This window comes from Andrographis paniculata, unplaced genomic scaffold (genome assembly GCF_009805555.1).
Source record: "Andrographis paniculata isolate CXL003 unplaced genomic scaffold, ASM980555v1 Contig5END, whole genome shotgun sequence".
Lineage (NCBI taxonomy): Eukaryota > Viridiplantae > Streptophyta > Magnoliopsida > Lamiales > Acanthaceae > Andrographis > Andrographis paniculata.
The window spans coordinates 3982650-4005048 of record NW_026137595.1 but is presented as its reverse complement, the minus strand read 5'-3'; the positions used below and the strand labels follow the sequence as shown (position 1 = coordinate 4005048).

Below are 22399 nucleotides of genomic sequence, written 5' to 3'. Positions count from 1 at the left end.
ACTTTCTTCGGTGATGGTAATTTGCGACTCCTAAGTTGCATAAAAAGTGCGAGATTTTTCGGAGTCCCACCAGGCGTGCCAATCTGTTGTCGTTGAAATTCGTCGATGACGGCCAAATGTATCGGGCCTGTCAAAATCGACAAATCAGATTCCCCGGCCTACTCAAGAAAGTATCCGGGCTAAGTCTAGCGCAAAAATCAATTGGTATAAAAATTTGTAGGAATTGAGATGCTGGATCAAAGAAGAAAAAATAAGAAAATTCGAATAGAACAATTAAATTCGACAAGAATTTAGGAAACAAAATTTGATAAGGAAAGTAATAAATTGTGCAGGAATGAAAACAAAGAAAAGAAAAGAGAGGGAATTGAATTATGCAGGATTGAAAGTTTGGCTAAACAAATAAAAAGAGAAAAAAATAATGAAATTATTAGAGTGAATGGTGCAGACCGTGCGTTTTTCTTCTCCTTCTTGCCCCTCTTTTATATTGTATGTCTTGCCCTTATCCCTTAATTTTATGAACTGTTTTACCCACTTTCCTTATTTCCTTATTGTGCTCCTTTTAAATCCACATTACTTTCTTCCCAAGTTTGCCCACTTGAATTTATGAACCACTTTTTCCACTACTTTCACTCTTCATCCGACGAGCACGCGTGCGCAAGTACTCTTTTGGGTTGGTTTTGCTCATTGTGCTCTCATCCGGATTGAGTTTGTGAAACTTTGAGTCTGTTTCTGATTCATCTTAAAATGTAGAATAACAAAAATTATTATTTATTAGTAGTATAGGAGAATTGATTTGAGATGGAATAAAATAATAAAATGTAGAATAGATGAGTGAAGTGAATAATATTTTATAGAAAAAGGATAAAATAATGAGTTAGGTCATTTGTGTTTTTGGATGAATTTTTATGTTATGTGCGATAAATTGTGTTAATATAAAAAATATTTTGTATATTAAATTATTAATTTTTTGTGAGTGTATAAAGTATAAATATTATAATATTATATTAATATATGTACATTATATTTTTTAATAATATTTATAAAAATAGTACCATCTAATAGCACTAAGTAAACAAAACCAATATTCATGTACTGTTCAAATATATTTATCAATTGTGATTATATATTTTATTATTTTAATAAAATTTATATTTAATCGAAAAATATGTCATCCTTAGTATATTGAACATCACTCCTATAAATTTTTACAAATTTTATTTATGCTTCTCTTATTAATTATTTTTAATCATTCAATAATTATGTTAAATAAATTTAATACATAGTATTTATTAGCATATGCGACAGTAAAAGAAAAAAAAAACTACATCTACAATCTAAATACGTATTTAATTTTTTTGGCACAATTTTTAATGTATGTATTTTTTTTAGTTTTTACTATATGCAGTAAAAGAAATGTAAAAACATGGTACTCCCTTCCTCTTAAAAGAGACTATTTGAAATTTTATAGTATACTGAAAAATCATAGTATTTTGGTTAGTGAAAGTGTCTAAGATATTTTGATATTTTTGCCTTTTGATTATTTGTATAAAATAATTGTACGTGTAACGATATATTTGTAATTTAGATAAAGTTAGTGGAATTTGGTATTAGTGTATGATTTCTTTTACTAAAAAAATAAAAAAAAATACTTTTGAATGAGATGAACTAAAATTGTTAAAAGATACTTTGAGAAACGGAGAGAATAGATATATATATATATTTATATGAAAAGAAAAATAAGAATATATTTTTATGAAAGCCTAAAAAATATAATAGTTTAAATGACAAAAAAAAATGCTTATTCTCTAATAACTATGTTATTACACGGAGTTCCACTAGCATTGACACATTATATAACCAAAATTCTGAAAGATTAAAATAATCTATTAACTTTGTTCCCACTCAAATTACACTTTGGAATGACCTCGTCGATACCGAGGGATCGAAAATCGTTGCTTTGCTAGCTGACCGGCCTATTATTGCTGCTCTTCATGTCAAGGCCTCCGCATTCCAAGGTTTTAATATCTTGGAGCTTATAATATGATACATACATAAAGTTAATAGATTATTTTACTTAAGTTTGTATTATATTGTTTTAGGAGTTTCTCTGTCAGCAACTTCAATGCCTCACATTTTGTTTGACTTAACGCATCTTGAGGTTATGATCCTCCAGCAAAGGTAAATATTACCAATCAATACTTGTTGGATTACAAGTATACCTAGGCATTAATAATCCCTTTGATTGATAGAAAAAAAGATGAAAAGGTTTATATTGATCAGTTAATCGAGACTAAGCTATATCATACTAGTACATCCAGGCTTGCAAGCATGGAATCTTCAATAATAACAGTGGACGATATGTGCATATCAAGTATGTCGTTGCTAAGCTCTTATGCATATTTTTTTTAAAAAAACAATTCAATATGGTAAGAAGATTAACATAATTAATTCAATTACTAGGCTGGAGATCATATAGTCAAAGGCAGTTTCGAAATTGTATCTGGGAACAAAGTCAGACTTTCGTATGATGCTTGTTGTAAATGGCATACTTCCACAAAAACTCTGTCACCACGCACATTTTATTGTTTCCGCTATTTAGATGTTTAGATTTCAGAGCCCAGGTAGCCATATCAACATGTTAAAAACCTCTGTATTTTAATATAGCCAGCTCTAACCATATTTATTTTATGTTAGGTACATGTTAAACATTGAGATATTTGATACAATTGGATTAGTTAGAGGTGTCGCTTATGAACAAATTGCTGGTCAGTTACTGGGGTGTGATTGTGGAACTTTGGAAGCTCGTTCTGATAAGGTTCCATAGTCTAAATACTATTATCCTTTTACACTTCTTATTTCGACGTGTATTACATTACCTTCTTACGATATACATTAAGTCCCAAATTATAATAACATTTGGATTTCTTGTTTGCTTAGGATATACAAGCTTATGTTGACAAGCGTAATAAAGAAGTCGAGAACGATGAGTTGATTTTCGTAATATAAAAAAAAAAATTACGTCCTCAACAAAGTGTACAAATGAAAGTTATACTGTAAATATATAGTGCCAAAAAAATTGCAGCACTTGGAGCAAGTTATACTTACCTTGTACACTACAAAAAAATAGTATATTTGTAATGGAATTCTGTCACTAAAGATCACGTAGCTAACGTAATTCCATCATTAATTCCGTCTCTAATATCATTAGTAACGAAAAAAGTGACTTTAAAGACGAAAAAATCTCGTTACAAAAATGATATTTTCTTGTAGTGGTATGACATATTTGGTCGTCTTATTTGGAAAGTGACGTCACTCATGCCATTTCATCACCTTTTCCACCAAATATCGCATCGGGACTGACTCCAAACGAACCATTGAACAGTGAAACGAAACAAAATAACACGACGAATAAAAGACTAACTTGCTATATATATATATGTTTATCCTTTCTGAATTAATTAAGCTGTATGGGAGAGATACAACCTCTATCTTTTACCATTTACACACACTTTATCAGTCTTTATCGATCTATCCACTTATGTTATTGATCTTAGCTTGTCCTTTTTGGAATTCCTGTCTCACCTTATAATATTTTAGATCCATCCATCCATCTATCTTCCTTACCTTCGTTTCTTTCCTCAAAGTATGATACAATGAATCAATTCTCTTATTTTTTTGGATTTCTATAACTTAATGTCACTACAAAAAAAGTACGCTTTTGTCATGAATTGAGCCATCATAACAATATGTTTGTAACAAATGGTATTTTTAGTTACGATAAATATTGTGACAAATAATATTCAGTTAGTCAACCTTAATATTTTATTTGGTATGATAATATATTTGTAACTATTACAATTTGAATGAAATATCATCCTAAAAATATTTATAACGCAAACATTCCGTAACAACTAGTAAAATATGATGATATTTTTAAAATAAAATATTAATATCAAATATATGTAATTTTTTTTATTAAAAAAAGAAAAATAAATACATTAAAAAAAATCAAAACACTTTCAAGACCTATCATAGTATATTTGATTCCACGCTTTAAAATTTTTATTTCCACTCTTCTCCATCTCAAATACGATTTTGAAGCCCTACATACCCATGGATGAAATCAAAGAATGGCGTCTTTCACAACCATTCTTCAGCCGCGCCAGTGAGTTTTGCAGCCACAACGAACTGGTTTCGGCGACATGGTATTTTCTTGGTTTCCTTTTTTGAAAACCCTCGATTTTGATTGATTTGTTTTGTGAGTGACCTCAATCGCTTTCGATCTATCTATAACGTGTATAAAGACATCAGAGTTCAGCTTCTAGGTTTCACATAATTAAATTTCTTGGTTTGAGATTGATTAGATGCTTTGATTTGTGAAATTATGAATTATGAATTTTGTGAGGAATTGCTTGAATTCTTGGCAAGGATTAAAGTGGATATCTTAGCTCTATCTCTTTTCACTCTTTCTCTCTTTCTCTTTTTAATATTTTTTTTTAGTGTTTAGTTGGTGAAAAAGTGAGGATGCTACAAAGAAGACTCTGATTAGTGACCAAGTCTTTCAAATTTGAGTAAGTTTTAATGTGATTGACTTTAGTAGTTTAGAATGATTTGACCACACTTTTAGGATCGATCACAAATGCTTTTACTAGGAGTTGCTTGTTGTGACAGGAAAACAAAATTGAAAGTTGGGGAAGGAGGCTTTGAATTTGCAGAAAAAGGTTAGTCTATAGTTTAGTGTTAAAAAGAAGTTTCAAAGATTATATTTGGCAATTGCATTCTTTCCATTTACATGAATTGTGTTATAGCCATGTCAACGAGAACGTTCAAGTAATTACGAGCACCAAACTGCTACTTCAATACTTTCAAACATAATAATGATTTATTCTTTGGGTGTCACGAGATGGCTGCCTTTAATCTTTTTCCTTAGCTTATGTGATATTGCATGAATGTTTTGATTGCATTTGCATTGTTGGGGAAAACTAGGAGTGGAGGATGGTGTACCAAATGAAATGTAGGTGACCAAATCATGATTTTCCAAGCTTTAGATCAGCATGTCTTTTTTCTTATCATTGCTGCCCGTGATTCATACTTATTAGTAAAGCATTTGAAATCTAAAGTTATGTTGTTTGTGAATTGTGATAGATATAGAAATTACAAAAAAGACTAACAACATTTTTTTTGTAGTTAAAAAGTTTAGATATGAAACAAAAGGAATGCCCTGCTATAGACAGGAAGTAGGGAGAAACTAGAATGTCAGTGAACATTTTTTTTACATTCTATTTCAACATCTAGCCATGCAGTTTGATGTTTTTTTTCCTTGTATATGTTGACATACTTATACATTGGAATGATTGTTGTGTTACATGAATACATGCTATATGTTAAATGGATTGAGTTCTTCTTTTGTGAATGCCGCATGAGGTCTTTACAAAACCAAAAATCAATTCATACGGGAGAATGAATATTGCATATCCTTTTGTTGTGTTTATCTTTCGTTATTAGTCACATAATTGTTTCAGGTTCAATATAAATACGGAAGGTGTATGATTTCATTTAATTTGACTTCCTATGCCTAATTGTAATTTATTGTTGTTTTTATCTTCCTCATTCCATTTTTAGTCAGCCACATCACTATGTTATGTTTATCATTTTCTTTAAAAGTAGGAACCATGTTTGTTATGTTTACATTCCTGATTCAAGGGGTGCTCTTGTCAAAAGGAAATTTGCAACTCGTTTTAGTAAGCTTTCTTTTTTTTTGTTAAGGATTTTTTTCCTAAACTTATTAGTTATTTTATTTGTTGCTCTTTTATTACGATGGTTAGTTTACGTAAGTGAGAATTGTTCACATTGGATTGAGATGCAATAATACCTATATCTAAGTTTTTCTCATTACGTTTTATGATGAGTGCTTGTACAAGCTTGATTTCTTGATACTTTATCAAGTCTCTACTGCAGTACTGCATTTACCTGTATTTGTTTGCTTTTCATGTAATAAAAATTAACTCATCGTATCCAATGTCCTATATTTATTCCTTTTTTGGGTATGCTTACTTATTTCCTGTCCCTAATGGATATCTTCTTAATTTATAATATTCTAAAACAATCTAGACAATCAGAGGAAGATTTAAAGTGAGAAATGTAAATAATATATGGAATCCTTAATGTTGTTATATAAGGTCTAGAATGTGAATTTGATGGTATATAAATTTTACCTTTGTTGTTCCCCATGGCTCACACAAGCATGTTCTGTAGTTGTGCTTGTATTATTTTTAATCAATATTTGGGATCTAATTGCAAGCAACATGTACTGCTTTTCTGATATAGCTTTATATGGTTTCAATACATTGATATTCAGTAAATTTAAATTATATTAATATGCTTCCTTGTAATTTTTATTGTAATATCTTTGGTTCAAAAGAAAACTTATTTACCATAGCTATCAAAAAAATAAGATAATAATACAGTATCCGCCAAGGAGGAAGAAGTAAGTGATTGAGTCATAGTGTACACTATATAGTTCTTACATTTTGTGAATCATAGTGTGAATAGTTTCCTCTTTGGTAGAAAGGTTGGCGAATTGATATCTAATTTCTCCGGATGGTACACCATATAGTTCTTGCATTTTGTGAATTCTCACTTATTTTTCCGTGACAGAGCATCAAGCAGTTTTTTGTTGCAGTAGAAAGAGAGGAATGAAAGTTCGACACTCTTTGTGTACCCTTACAATAGAGCAGGCTGTGACCTTCTGCAATAAGAAATGAAAGATAATTTCTTTTGTTAAATCTGCATTCCTATGTTGAATCTGTTAACTAAAGGGTAGTCATATGCAATGTTTTTTCTTTATGGTACACAATAGTTATGAGCCAAGAGAATAAATTAGGCAAGTATTTTTATGCTCGCCTTTTATTTGTATCAGATTGATTGGCCCTCTTGAAAAATACATGAGAATAGCTTCACCATTTTATCCATGCATGGGATATGCCTCAAAAGGAATTAGATGCATTATGAATGAATTTCGGTCTGGACAAACCTAAGTTCTTATCACAACAGATGTTTGGGCTAGAGGACTGGATGTTCAGCAGGTACTCTTCTATACTTTTCACTAATACCTAAATGTTACAAAATTTGTCCAAGATACCATACATAATTTCCCATCTACTTTCTGGTCCGATGATTGGTAAAATGTGGCAGCTGAGATGAGATGCAAAGTATAAAGCCCTTGGAATAAACAATGAACTTTAAATTTTTTGATCTTATCAATCAGTCTTGTCTGTAAATACAACGAATGAATATTAATATGTAGGAGAAATACTGGTTTATAATTGAACTCTTGTAGGTTTCTCTACTGATTAATTATGATATGCTCAACAATCGAGAGCTTTACATTATTCTCATATGATGATCTGACCGGTTTAGTAGAAAGGTAAGTTCTATATGTTTCTTCCATGGTTTTCTATAAAGTAAAAGTTCTCTAATAATTATGTGATGAGGATCATTAACATATAATTAGATTTATTAGTCGTCGGTACTCTAAACTTGAACTCATCAGCGGGTGTATGCTCATATTTAATGCATAAATGGTAATTAATCTCCATGAGACATGATAATACGAAACATACATGGAGTAGTCCCATTTGGGGGTAACCATATGGATTTATTACTTATTGAAATTATTATTTTAATGTTGTACATGATCTGCTGCTTTACTTAGGTTTTATTGGTGGATGAGTTGTTTATAGTTTGAGTTGCAATCACACAAGAAATTAGAAAGTAGTGTTTTTGGTGCCTAATTCATGGGTCGAATACCATGTATTGTAGTACATGTCTGAATGTACATACTCATGTTGTATGAGTTGGGAAGTTTACACTTCAAATGTGTTATGGCATGTTATATATAGAGTTTGATTGTGTGTTGATATATACAGTGAAGTACATACTCAACAATTGTACTTGTGAATGTTGTAGGTGACACATTTTTCCTTGTCAAGGTCTTCGTTACATTTGCCTGAGTCCCGGACACACCACTTATTTTTCCAACAATTGTTGGGGCGACTTCCATTCGCGACGTTGTTGGTGAAGATCCTATTAAGTGGAACTACAAGGATGCTTGGATATACTTTCATACCTTTCATTTATTGAACTCCAAAACTTCAAAGAAATATTACTTAAACTAAACCTCCTTCTGTTGGTAATTGCAGCTCATGCACTACCCCTGAAGCATATCAACCGATTCCTTAATGTTTTGCCCCCGTTTGCCTTATGGATTGGATGCTGTAGATGTGTTTGGATGGTAGGTTGTTACGGCTATGTGAAATACCTATGGAATAGATGCATAGACATTTGGAGTTATCTTTTGTGTGGTGAGAATTGTTGCTATGGATTGATGGATTTCTCCACTTGCTTATTACTAGGTTGGATGTTTAAAATGCTTGCGTTTTGCGGTACATAATATCGAAGTGAAGATGTTGCTAGGATTTTTTGATGGGTTACTTTATTTTGTTGTTCAGTGGTGGACATCGACTAGTAAATATTGTTATGCTAATATCCTATGTTGTGATCCCCTAATAGTGTTTATTGTTTGCAATTATGGCCAATCGTAATATTTATAGCATGGTTGTATACAAAATTTCCTTTGGTGTAAGAAAGATCACAAAGGTTAATTTGTTACGCACAATTTCAACTGTACCACAACTACTCTTTTTTATGAGACGCTATTTTTTTGTAACAAAACGGAAGAAATGACGTAACAAAATGTTGTTTTGGATGTTTTTTGTTACGACCGATTCTGTGACCATAAGAATGGATAGTTTTGTTAAGGGTTCAATGACATAACAAAAAAATAAAATGACGTAACAAAAAAATGAAATGAAGTAACAAAATTTGTTTTTGGACGTAACAAATATGAAGGGATAATTTTGTTACGGCCGTTTTCGTGACCATAAGAAAATATATTGTTTATTACGGCTTCAATGACGTAACAAAAAATCGTAACAAAAAGCGTACTCTGACAAGTAGTCATAGTAAATTTTTTGGTATCGCAAGGAACTTTTGTAACAAATATCGTGACTAAAAGTCCTGGCACACGCGTGGGAAGCTTGACTTTTTATTACGAGAGAATATTTTTAACAAATATGGTAACAAAAACCTTGCCATAAGGAACGTTGACCGAGAGTAGTAGTTACGAAAATGTGCATGGCAAAAAATATTCGTTACGTGAGTACACATTACGGATAAAAGTCATCACTAAGGCGTAGCAAATACGCAAATTACACGAAAATTGGCTTTTTGTTACGAATTTCTAGCCGTAGCAGAAAAATATTTTTTTGGTAGTGTGTATTTTAGTCATGCTTCTTCTAATTTTCTGCATAGGTGCGTTTCACAAATGAGAATGACCGAATCATGCATGCATTCAAATTTGTGTCTGCGTTGAATGAATTATAGCTTCTTTAATTTGCAACAACTCAAACAACACAACGAGGTCATTTCCACAATGTTTTGCTAACTTCACTTGTCATTAAACCCGCCTCACCTACCTAACGATAGGCATTCCAAATATTAGAATTCTTACAAAAGCAATTGTCGGACATGGGTCCAAAAGCACCTGAACGTGAATGAGGCTCAAGGATAAAATTGGAGTCAGAGCTCATTGGCCACGGAGCCGCTCAACAGCAATGGAACTTCAAGCCTTGGAGCCAAAGACTGCGGCCTCTACAGAGCCGAATGCAACAGTTTCCATTGGATTGTGGTGCTTCCACAGGGCCGAAAGCAGCAGCCTCTATGGACCTTAGGACAACAACTCCTTAGACTATGGCGCCTCCATCCCGGATCAATGTTTCCATAAGGTCAGAAAGTACTGTCTCCATTGAGTTGAAAACAACTACCTCAATTGGACTGCGGTGCTTCCACAAAGCAGATGAAGGTTGCCTCCACAAGATAGAAAACAACAGCTTCCACGGATCATGGGATAACTACCTCTGTTGGCCCTGGGTTAATAATTTTTGACTTAACATTAGTGGAAGTCCTATGCACTTTCATGCTTTATTCAAAAAGCTCCATGGAACAAGCCAACAAGAGGAAAACCGAAGATTCCATTTAACTCGAGGCTGTTGGCGATACATCCCCGCGGACCAGCTAGGAGTACGATGGAAGAAAATCAAAGTAAGCGGCAGATTTAGTCCAGAGGCAATGGAAGAAGTTCAGAGCAAGTGGAACCCGATCCAGAGGTAATGGAAGTGGTTGGGAGCTGATGGAAGAAGTTCAGAGCAAGTGGAACCTGATCCATCGAAATCGGTCGTTTAGGCTCAAACCCTTGTTTAAGATCGACGTCATGCAGGCTCCATTGCAGGAGCCACCTAAAATCCGACGACAGACAGGCTCTTTGGAGTACTTCCGGAACCCACACCGATGAATCGACGAACGGTCTTGGAACCTCCGAATTTTAGGATCCATCAATTGGCACGCCCAGTGGGACCAAAGTCAGAATTTTCGAAGAGTGATGTCGAGGTTGACATGGGGTTCTTTTGTACCGCCTGAAAAAAGCTACGGAATTTTTTCAGAACATCCAATGCTTCAGGCTTAGGGCCGTGGCAGGCAAGATCAGACTGGAACCAATAGCCTGTAGGAAGCTGGAAGCAACAGCCTGCGGAGGGCTGGTACCACCAGTCTGCAGAAGGCTGGTTCCAACAACCTGTGGATGGCTGGAGCCAACAGCCTGCGGAGGGTTGGAACCACCAGCCTGCGGAAGGCTTGAACCACCAGTTTGTAAAATGCTGGAACCAACAGCCTGCGGAGCGCTGGAGCCAACAGGTTGTAGAGGGCTGGAACCCCTTGGCCGTTGATGTTTTGAATAGCAGTGCTGAGCTTCCACGATGGGCAAGCAAATTTGCAGCATTTGGCATGATCCCGCCAGGGCGATTAAGCGGACAAACTATATGGAATGTGCCAACACCACCATGGGGATGTCACGGTTCGAACGTGGCTAATCTCAAATGGAAGAGGATTATCGAAACATAGGGACAAGGAGGGCAGACAGCAGAGATGCAACCACCAACCTTCCATCAGCAGGCAACCGGAGGGCAACTGCTGACACCAAATTAATAGGAAGCCAAAGGAGGGCATTTTCAAAAAGGATGTTTGAAAAGAAGCCTTGTGCCATTTTGAGCGCGGAAAATTTACCTCCATACGAAAAAAAAAACTATGGAGGTAGAGGGTCCAGATGCTGTGGAGGCTCCAATCGATAAGGAGTCTGCGGAGGCAGATGTTCCAGAAGCCATGGAAGCTCCAGAGCTTATGGAGGCAAAGACTCCAGAAGCTGTGGAGGCTCCAGTTGAAAAGGAGTCTGCGGAGGCAGAAGTTCCAAAAGCCATGGAAGCTCCAGAGCTTGTGGAGGCAGAGACTCCAGAAGCTGTGGAGGCTCCAGTTGATAAGAAGTCTGAAGAGGCAGAGGTTCTAGAAGCCATGGAAGCTCCAGAGCTTGTGGAGACAGAGATTCCAGAGGCTGTGGAGGCTCTAATTGAAAAGAAGTCTGCGGAGGCAGAGGTTCCAGAAGCCATGGAAGCTCTAGAGGTTATGGAGGCAGAGACTCAAGAGGTTGTGGAGGCTCCAGTTGAAAACGAGTCTGTAGAGGCAGAGGTTCCAGTAGCCATGAAAGCTCCAAAAAAGAAGCAGGCTATGAAGCCACTTCAAGAAATAAAGCAGACTGTAGAGCTGCTAAGGAAGCAGGTTGTAGAGCCGTTTCTAAAAAGAATGCAAGCCATGGAGCCACAAAGGAAGCAGGCCATGGAGCCGCCTCAAAAAAAGAAGCAGACTATGGAGCCACTTCCAAAAAGAAAGCAGGCTGTAGAATTGCTAAGGAAGAAGGCCTGGAGCTGCCTCATAAAAAGAAGCAAGTTGTAGAGTCGCTTCCAGAAAGGAAGCAGGCCATGGAGGTGCCAACAAAGCAGGTTGTGGAGCCGCTTCCAGAAAGAAAGCAGGCCATGGAGCCGCCAAGGAATCAGGCCATGGAGCCGCCTCAAAAAAAGAAGTAGGCTATGGAGCCGCTTCCAGAAAGAAAGCAAGCTGTAGAGCCGCTAAGGAAACAGACTATGGAACCGCTAAAGAAGCAGGCCATGAAGCCGACTAAAAAAAAAAAGCAAGTTGTAGAGCCACTTTCAGAAAGGAAGCAAGTTGTGGAGCCGCTTCAAGAAAGAAAGCAGGCCATGGAGCCGCCAAAGAAGCGGGCCATGGAGCTGCTGCCAAGTAAGCAGGCTTTGGAGCCACTTTCATAGAAAAAACAGGTTGTGGAGCCGCTTCAAGAAAAGAAGCATGCTATGGAACCGCTTCCAGAAAGAAAGCAAGTCATAGAGCTGCCAAGGAAGCAAGTTGTGAAGCCGCTTTCAGAGATAAGGCAGGCTGGGGAGCCATTTTCAGAAAGAAAGCAGGCTGTGGAGTCACTTTCAGAGAACAAGCAGGCTGTGGAGCCGCTTCAAGAAATAAAGCAGGTTGTGGAACGATAAGGAAGCAGGTTCTAGAGCCACTTTCAGAAAGGAAGCAAGTTGTGGAGCCACTTCTTGAAATAAAGCAGATTGTGGAGTCACTAAGGAACCAGACTATGGAGTCATTTCCTAAAAGGAAACAAGTAGAGGAGCCTCCAGAAGAAGTTCAAGAGTTAGAGGAAGTTGTCGTTGACGAAGAGCCTATATTCGAATGGAATGATGTGGCAACGATGATAAAATTTAAGAGGCTTGGGCCTGACCAAAACCAACATGTCAAGCCTTTACACATTCGGGTCTCGATGAATGGCTATCCGCTTGACCAAGTTATGGTGGACAGTGGAGCTTCTGTCAATGTGTTGCCAATTGAGACCCTACGGAAGTTTGAAAAGACTAGTGACGATTTGATTTCTACATTTGTATGGCTTACCAATTTTGTGGGAAATTCTTACAAACCAGCAGGTATGATCACTTTGAATGTGTTGGTGGGGACAAAGGAAATATCATCAAATTTCATGGTGATTGATAGTAGGCCATTCTATTCGGCTCTCTTGGGACAGAACTGGATTCATGCATGTGAGTGTGTGTCTTCGACACTCCATCAAACGTTGATGTTTTGGGATGGAAATGAAGTCCAAGAAGTGAAGGCCTTGGAGGATCCCTTGTCAACATAAGTGACCATAGTTGATTCAAATGAAAGGCTCAAAGCAAAAGGACATGGGCTTATGGAAGCAATCGCCCAGCCCTTTTGAGGAGGGCATTGTTGGACATGGGTCCAAAAGCACCTGAACGTGAAGGAGGCTCAAAGATAAAAGTGGAGTCAGAGCTCATTGGCCACGGAGCTGCTCAACAACAGTGGAGCTTCAAGCCTCGGAGCCAAAGACTGCTTGTGGTGCTTCCACAGGGCCAAAAGTAGCAGCCTCCATGGACCTTAGGGCAGCATCTCCTTGGACTATGGCGCCTCCATCCTGGATCAATGTTTCCATAAGGTCAGAAAGTGCTGTCTCCATTGGGTTGAAAACAACTACCTCAATTGGACTGCGATGCTTCCACAAAGCAGATGAAGGTTGCCTCCACAAGATAGAAAGCAACAACTTCCACGGATCATGGGATAACTACCTCCGTTGGCCCTGGGTTAATAATTTCGTACTTAACATTAGTGGAGGGCCTATGCATTTTCATACTTTATTCAAAAAGCTCAATGGAACATGCCAACAAGAAGAAAACCGAAGATTCTATTTACCTCGAGGTTGTTGGGGATACATCCCCGTAGACCGGCTAGGAGTACGATGGAAGCAAGTTGGAGTAAGCGGCATATTTAGTGTAGAGGCAATGGAAGAAGTTCAGAGCAAGTGGAACCTGGTCCAGAGGCAATGGAAGCGGTTGGGAGCTGATGAAAGGAGGTTACCAGGTGGTTAGTAGTTGATGGAAGGAGGTTACCAGGGAACTGATGGACGGAGGTTACCAGACAGTTAGAGGTAGTAGTGGGAGGTTACCAGATGGTTGAGAGTGATGGAGGAATAATCTGAATTGCCCTTTTTAGTGGGAAGAGGCGGTTATTCTATCTTAGGATTAAAATTAGGAAAAAACACATCACATATACGCACAAGAAGATGAACTCGCATATTTCTTTATTTCCTTTTCGTAGTTTTTAGTTCCCATTTATGCATTCTAATTCGAATTACTTGTCTCTATGTTTCTAGCATATTTTTATCCCTTTTTCCAGTAGATTTATCCAAGTTTTAGTAGATGTTAGTTTAAATCCATCGAAATCGGTCGTTTAGGCTCGAGCCTTGTTTAAGATCGACGCCGTGCAGGCTCTATCGCAGAAGCCGCCTAAAATTTGACAACGAACAGGCTCTTTGGAGTACTTTCGAAACCCACACCGACGAAGTGATGAACGGTCTTAGAACCACCAAATTTTAGGATCCAACAACAATCTTCAAAGGAAGTGTATTTTAATTTATTGTGTACTGGTGGATAATGACATTCCAACGATTAAACTTCATCATTACTATAGTCTTTCTTTCAAAATAACTACCTATTGTTTATAGCTGTATAAGATTTGTATACTATAAATACGTTAACTTTTTCATCTTATAGGAAAATTTATTTGATTTACCAATCATGTTTACTCGTCCATAACGTACGTTGGTGTGTTTTTACAGCTTTGCTTTTTTCCTTATTAGTGTTTCTTAGCCTTTTTTTGTTTAGATGATTAGAGGGGTGCATACGAGATAGAATATCATACTTAATATTATGTAGTTTATCCCAATTTTCTTGAGGAGAAAAAAAAAGACAAACTGTAAAAAAAACAATAAGTAATAACTATTAAGTTGTTTATAATTTCCAATTATAATCAATATATATATTTTTTTATTTCTTAAATCATATTTACTGAAATATTTTAGTCTAAATTATATAATAGAAATATAATTGTAGACAAAAAAAATTATGTTATATTTTTATAAACACAAAATCGTACAAATTATATTTAATTTAAATATATGTGGGTCCTATTATCTACTCTTTCTGGGTCGATTCATTTTTCAACTTGGGTTTGGATGGCTCCTTTGATCCGAAGGAATTTTGATCTTCGGTTTGGCTTTGCCAGCTTTCAGAGAGCTTTGGTATCTGTGTCGACAATTTTGATCGTCGACTTTAGATTGATGTCTCATTTGGATGATCCGACGGAATTTGATCTTTGAGGGGGTAGATTGGTGCTCCATAACGCTTTTGGCGGCATGTCCCTTGACTTTTGGATCGAAGAGGACTGAGTTTGCGCTTTTGATGAAGAACGCGATGAACATCTTGAAGCTTTGGGAGTGACTTTGGAGGCTCTTCCTTGGCTTTGATGGATTCCTCAATGGCTTTGGGAGCTTTGATCCTTCCCCGGCTCAGGCATACGACGAAGAATGTTAACTCCATCAATTCGTCAACCAAGATTGGATCATTTGTCCAAATTGGTGACTTTTCGACGAAGAAAGCTTTGAAGGATCCTTGTTGTGTTTTTGTTTTTTGTAGGTGAGATGGCTTATTTCAAGGATGTCTCCTCCCCCTCTGGAAATGCCGAGTTGGTGATTTGCAAGTTTGAAGGTCAACCGTTGGACAAGGCGACTCGTCTATTGGGGCATCCACCACTCGTAGGATGTGGAGCTGCTCTCCCTCGCTTGGAGGTTCCAAAATTTCCAAAGACATGGTCTTAGAATGTCGCTAGCGGAAAGCATACCTTGCAATCCTTACTCCATAAACACATTATGAATGATACTCTTCCACTTCTAACCTTGGGGCACCGGATCATGGACGGGGCGTGCGCTTGGAATGGTCTTTCTTCTTTTGATGGCAACTTTTCGTACGTGGCCGGCTATTGGGAATGGGTGGAGGATGTGCTGGATCGATGCGAGATTCGCTAAAGAGAGGATGTATTTACGATGCGGTCTATGCTTCATTGTTCTCCTACGACTATTCTCCGGAGATCATCAAGGCCGTTTGTGAGGCGTGGTGTCCCAGAACCAACACCCTTTTGACTACCGCCGGTGAAGTGTCAATCTCTCTCCGTGACTTGGCATCCTTGGCGGGCCTCCCCATACTTGGCTCCTTTTACGACGAGGTGGTACCAAGCGTAAAGGATCTATATGGAAGTAAAGAGGATATAAACTTGGTTCCCCGTTCGTGCCGGTACCTGTTGCAGGCCTACCACCTTCTCCGTAGCTGTGACAAAGGTCGACGCGGCGTCAGGACAACCGACTGGATTTTCTTTTGGTGCAAGAAGACCGTCAAATACGAGTTTCCTCAAATCCGTCGTGGCAAGAAGTCTACTCGTTCTTCTCGGCCTGATGCGACTTACAATCCTTCTGGAGAGATTGGTGCCCATGAGCCATGGTCGAAGGCTCAAGAGTCATCTTTTGCCAAACTCAAACTTGGGCGGGAGCACCTTGAGGAGACTTTTCTCGCACCGTTCCTTGCTTGTTGGCTTTGCATCTTTGTGCTTCCGCTTGACGATGTTGGTTTGATACGTCCTTCAACTTTCAAGATGGCAAGTGTCCTAGCATCGGGATTTCCAGTAAGCTTGGCCATTCCAGTCTTGATCAGTATTTATAGAGGGCTGAACCTGATCGCGGATTCATCCTGTCCCGGGAAAGTTCGGATGACACTTCATCTCTACTTTTTGACCAGATGGATCGCTGAGTATTTTCAGACCCATTACGGCATATGAAAGGGAATCCGCAGTCCAGGGATGATGAAGCACTCCGGGGCTATTAGTGCTCGTGTGTATGGAGCAGATGTTGCATGCCAAAAGATCTTGCGCGGTGACTACTTTCGTTAGGCTTGCACCATGATCATGAAAGACTTCGACGTAAGGTTCATTGATGACGGGAAACGTGAAGACTACGAGCAAGAGTACTTCATCTCCATTCGCTCTTATTTTCTAACTTTGCAGGATGGGTTTCGATGCTTCTTGGAGCCGTATAGTCCCCACCGTTTTTTCCGTCAATTCGGTTTTTTCAAAGAGATTCCTGGAGTTCTTTTGAAAGACGTCCGTTGCTGTGCTTTTGAGGAAGGTTATCAACATTGGCACCAAAACACTCACTTGAAATCTTCAGCCGAAGTTGTACTTCCACGCATCCCTGCAATTCCGAGGGGATTTTCTTCCGACGTCTACAAGAAATGGTGGACTCAAGTTTGTGGGTCTTTCTTGGATGAGTATATCCCACCGGTACAAAAGATTGTTGATCAGACCAGGCCATCGGATAAAGCTAGAAGGATGCCGCTACTTATTCCGGGTGTTAATGGGAATTCAAGTACTCCTAATGTCGGCTCTTTAAAGCGGGCGGGACCTTCTATCTCCGAGCGAAGTAGTAGTGAGCATGATGTTCATTGGAAGCGAGCTCGTTGAGATCCTAATATCATCAACCCGTCAAGTCCTCGTTCGAGCCGACACCATTCTTCGAGCGACTTTGCAAAAGAGGTAACTTTTTTTTTTTTGTTTTTTGAAACATTATTTTTTTGACATGTTCTTTTTTATCCCATTTTTAGTTGGAGCAAAGAATCCCGTGTATGGATGAAAAGATGGCGAGCCGAGATTCCATTGTTGAGGTAATTGGAGAAAGCAGAGGTGTTTGCAATGAGCAAGTAAATGATGCTCCAACCAAGCCCATAGTTGTGCCCGTGGTTTCAGAATTCTGTGGCGCAGATTCTGTGAAGGCAATCCAGCGCAAATATGTAGGAAAAGTATGGTCAGATCTTCGAGGCAAGCTTTTGAGGACACTAGCTCGTTCACTTTCCTCGATTAAGGATGAGGTTGACATAGTTCTTCAATCAATAAAAAGCTTTAAGTACTCTAATATTTCTCATATTGAAGACCGATTCAAGGCCCTTTTTGATGACACTGCATCTTTTGACGAGGCATGTTATGACTCGATCGACGCTATATCTTTGGCGGCTCGTGACCAACAGATTTCCTCGATCAAAGGTCGCTTGTCGCAGCTTGAGACGTGGCATATTGAGGAGTGCGAAGCTATCAATGAGTTATAGAAGTGTGTGGAGAATATTGACATGAAACTTCGACCTTTACAAGATCAAAAAAAAAATAGTATTTCTCTTATTAAGCCACGTCAATGAGTTAATGAGAATATCATCATTCAAATTGCTAAAGTCAAGGATGAACTCGCCGTTGTAGAGAATGTCCCGGCTCAAGACGAAGAATACTTAGAAAGCTTAGAAGTGTTGTTGGATATTAGCAAAGAAAAGTTGTATAAATCTTAATGTTTAAGCTCAATTTGTACTTTCCATTTTGATTGCCGATCAATAAATTTAAATTCTCTTTTTTTTTTTTAACTCTTTTTTTTTACAAGTCAATTTTTTTTTCGGGCATTATTTTTACCCAAATGATTTATCTTTTTTTTTTTTTTTTTTCATTTGACTGAACTTGAAGGTATATTTCTAACTGCCTACATACCCGGTAAAGGGATCAAGTCATAACGTAGTTCAAAGAAACTTGAATTTTCTTTTATTATTATTTTGCAGTTTATTCTCATGCTAAGGAGTCTTGATTTGATCTGAAGGTCTCAAGCATAATATCTTTTGAGAAAGCTCCCGTTGATTTACCCTATCCGGAGTTCGTCTTGAGATGTCAGCTTGTATGCACCATTTGTGTAGACTTTAGTGACAACATAGGGTCCATCCCACTTGGATAAAGACTTATTTCCCGAACAAAAGTTGATCACAATAGGCCTTCTCACAGAAAGAACCAAGTCCGTGATTTGAAAGGATCGCGATTTGACTTTTTTATTGTAAGCTTGAGACAAACGTGCTTGATAACACTGCAGTCTTTGTTGAGCTTGTAGTCTTTTCTCGTCGAGAGCCTCTAGATCCTTGAGTCTCAGTCGGGCATTTTCTTCAGTCGTCAATTCCTCATGAAGCGCAATCCTTAGTGAAGGAATTTGTCTTTCCAATGGGAGGATGGCTTTGACCCCGTATACAGGTGAGTTTGGTGTCGCTTGGTTGGAGTTTGGAATGTAGTGCGATAGGCCCATAAAGCTTCACCAATGAGATCATGCCAATCTCTTTTTGATTTGGAGACGACCTTTTTCAGCAAGATACAAAGTTTTTTATTAAATGCTTCTGCGAGTCCATTTGCCGGTGCATAATACATTGAGGACTTCTTTTGTTGGAAGCCAAACTTTTCGCAAAGTTTGTCGATGTGAGTATTGGCGAAAGATCTTCCATTATCGGTTATGATACATCGAGGAACCCCATAACGGTAAATAGTGTTTACTCGTATGAAGTCAGCTACCGTCTCCTTTTTTACTTCTTTCTAAGGAATTGCTTCTGCCCATTTGGAGAAGTAGTCTATTGCGGCCAAGATATAGAGATGTCTAGTGGACAAATTTGTGAGTGGTCCTACGACGTCCATGCCCCAAGTATCGAATGGCCACAAAGAAATGGTTGGGTGCAATGGTTCTGGTGGTTGATTGATAAAGTTACCATGAAATTGACATGGTTGACATCTCTGTGCAAACTCTATACAGCCTTTAACCATGGTTGGCCAATAATACCCCATCCTTTTTATTTGGAAGTGAACTTTGGGCCAGCTTGATGAGCTCCACAAATTCCGGCATGAGTCTCCTCCATAGCTTGTTTGGCTTGATGATTGCCAAGGAATTGAAGGGACATGTTGTCGAATGACCGATGATAGAGTATGCCATTGAAGTAGGCATAGCATGCAGCTCTTCTTCGGATATTTGCTCGCCTGCGTGGGTCGCTGGGGAGCTTCTAATATTTTAAGAAATCTAAGATTGGTTGATGCCAATCTTCTTCTTCTTCAATTTCAAACACCTCGATGAGGTGATTTATTTCTTTATCAACATATTCTTCTTCTTCATACTTGCAGGAATCCACCCAAACTTTGCGTATCGGAATATAAACCTATTGATCCAGGATGGATAGAGTCGATTCCAATTTAGCCAGAGCGTCACCTTGCCCGTTCTCTTTCCTCGGGACATATTCAATAGAGGCATCCCCGAGCAACTCAATGAGTGCCTTAGCATACTTTAAGTAAGGCATCAGTTTATGGTTTTGTCACTTCAAACTCTCCAGTGATTTGACTTACAACCAGCTTGGAGTCCCCGTATATTTGAAGCTGGTATTGCTTGATATCGACCGCCATTTTTAGCCTGAGGATGAGCGCTTGATACTCAGCCACATTATTTGAAAATTTTTCTTTTAAGGCAAAGGAATATTGAAGGACTTCTCCTTGTGATGTGACGAATATTACTCCTGCTCCAGCTTCATTTTTGTGTGATGAGCCATCAACATACATTTTCCACGGTGGGGTGATTTCGACAAAAACCGCGTCTTCATCAGGAAAGTCGTTAGACAACTCCCACTCAACGGGTATTGGATGAATAGCATGGAAGCCAACCAATATTTATCCTTTTACAGCTTTCTATGGTACATAAATGATTTCAAATTGTTGCAGCTGCAGGTACCACTTTGCAAGTCTATCAGAAATGACAGTTTTTGACATGACATATTTTAAGGGATTTGCTTTGGACACCAACCGGATAGTGTGCGCTTGGAAGTAATGCTTTAACGTTTTTATGGAAAAGATGAGTGCTAAGTATATCTTTTCCACCGGTGAATAATTTAGTTCATTTGGTGTCATCATGCTACTGAAGTAGTAGAGAGCATTTTCTTTCCCTTTATTGGCTTTCTGTGCTAATAAGGCTCCAACTGAACATTCTTGTGCAGCGATGTAAAGTGTCAACGGATGTCCGGGAATTGGTGATGTCAGCACTGGTGGCTTCGTCAAGTAGTCTTTGATACTTTGGAATGCCTTCTTGCATGCTTCATCCCAATGGAAAGGCACTCATTTCTTCATGATTCGGCTGAAAGGTTGACATCGTCCGGAGAGGTTAGAGATGAATCTTCTTATGTATTCCAATTTCCCTTGTAAGATTTTTAGTTCGTGGATGTTGCGAGGTTCAGGCATTTTCGTGATGGCGTCTATCTTTGCCTGTTCAATCTCAATTCCACGGCTATGGACAATGAATTCAAGAAATTTTCCAGAAGTGACTCCAAAAGCGCACTTGAGAGGATTCATTTTTAGTTGGTAGCGCCTCAACCTTTCAAAACCCTTTCTTAAGTCTTGCAGGTGATCCCCTTTTCTCTTGGTTTTGACAACCAATTCATCGACATAGCACTGTACATTTTTGTGTAGTATATCATCAATTATCTCTTTCATTGCTCTTTGGTAGGTTGCCCCTGCATTTTTCAATCCGAAAGGCATAACTTTGTAACAGTAGATACCTTTCGGTGTACGAAAGGCGGTTAACTCTTCGTCTTCAGGTGCCATACGAATTTTGTTATATCCAGATGATCCATTCATAAAAGAAAACGCTTCATATCCTGTCGTCGCATCAACCATCAATTTAGTTATGGGTAAAGAAAACTCATCTTTTGGGCATGCTTCATTTAGGTCCGTGAAATCTACAAAAACTCGGATTTGTTCATTCTTCTTCTTTATAGGCACGATGTTGGAAATCCATTGGGGGTATTTGACTTCACGGATGAATCTCACTTCAATGAGCTTGTTGACTTCACTTTCAATTTGAGGGATGAGTTCAGGATGGAACCTTCGTTGCGCTTGTTTCACAGAGCGAGCTCCCTTCCTCACGCCTAGATGGTGGACCACAACTTTTGGGTGTAAGCGGGGCATTTCTTTATATTTTCAAGCGAAGACATCTTAGAACTCGTTGAGAAGTCGGGTGTAGGTGTTCATATCATCCTCACCCAGCTCTTTGCTGACATAGACAGGTCTAGGGTAATCTTCAATTCTCAAGTTGATTTCTTCTAACTTATCCACTGCAGCTTTGACCCCTTCTTCATGTGTGGCGGGTGCATTTTTTGCATCTTCTTCAATCATTGTCTCTTCACCCCCTTCAGTGATGTAGCATGATGATGCAACACTTTCTTCATTATCTTCTTTAGATTTGGTGAAGACAATGGTTTGACATTTAGCCTTTAAAACTTTACCGCAATGTATCATCATTTTTGTTTGATGCGTCATGCGAAATGGAAAACGACTTTTGATTTCTCCATCTATCTCCACATATTTTGTTGATGAATTTGTGTTGTTTTTCTCTTTATTAATCGTTGGTCCTAACCTTGTGAAGACAGAAGGTCTTAACCTCTAGAAGACCGATACTCTTGTATTCTTGCCCTTTTGAGGTGAATTAGAAGACAAGCTCTCGCTTTCGGTGATATGATGGTTTGCTGCCCTTTTGATAGTGATGCATACTGGAGCTTGTGGCATGTATCCAAAACCAGCCCTCGAACCTTGGGTTGTCTGTGGTGGTAACTTTCCCAGCCGTGACTTCCCATTTGGATTATATCCAACTTTTGTGAGAAGTTTGTAGGCTTTT

General features: G+C 38.3%; 1 long non-coding RNA gene across 7 annotated transcripts; it reads left to right on the top strand.

Annotated features, from left to right (window-relative positions):
• The first annotated feature begins 4066 nt into the window (after window positions 1-4066).
• LOC127258959 (uncharacterized) lies at window positions 4067-8633 on the top strand. 7 transcript variants are annotated; one of them, XR_007840408.1, is made up of 5 exons: window positions 4067-4205; window positions 4501-4571; window positions 4672-4721; window positions 6658-7085; window positions 7969-8633. It is a non-coding gene; the product is annotated as an uncharacterized LOC127258959 (long non-coding RNA). The 7 variants fall into 7 exon arrangements; XR_007840404.1 differs by having other exon boundaries at window positions 4653-4721; window positions 6920-7085; XR_007840403.1 differs by having other exon boundaries at window positions 4653-4721.
• The last annotated feature ends 13766 nt before the right edge of the window (window positions 8634-22399 follow it).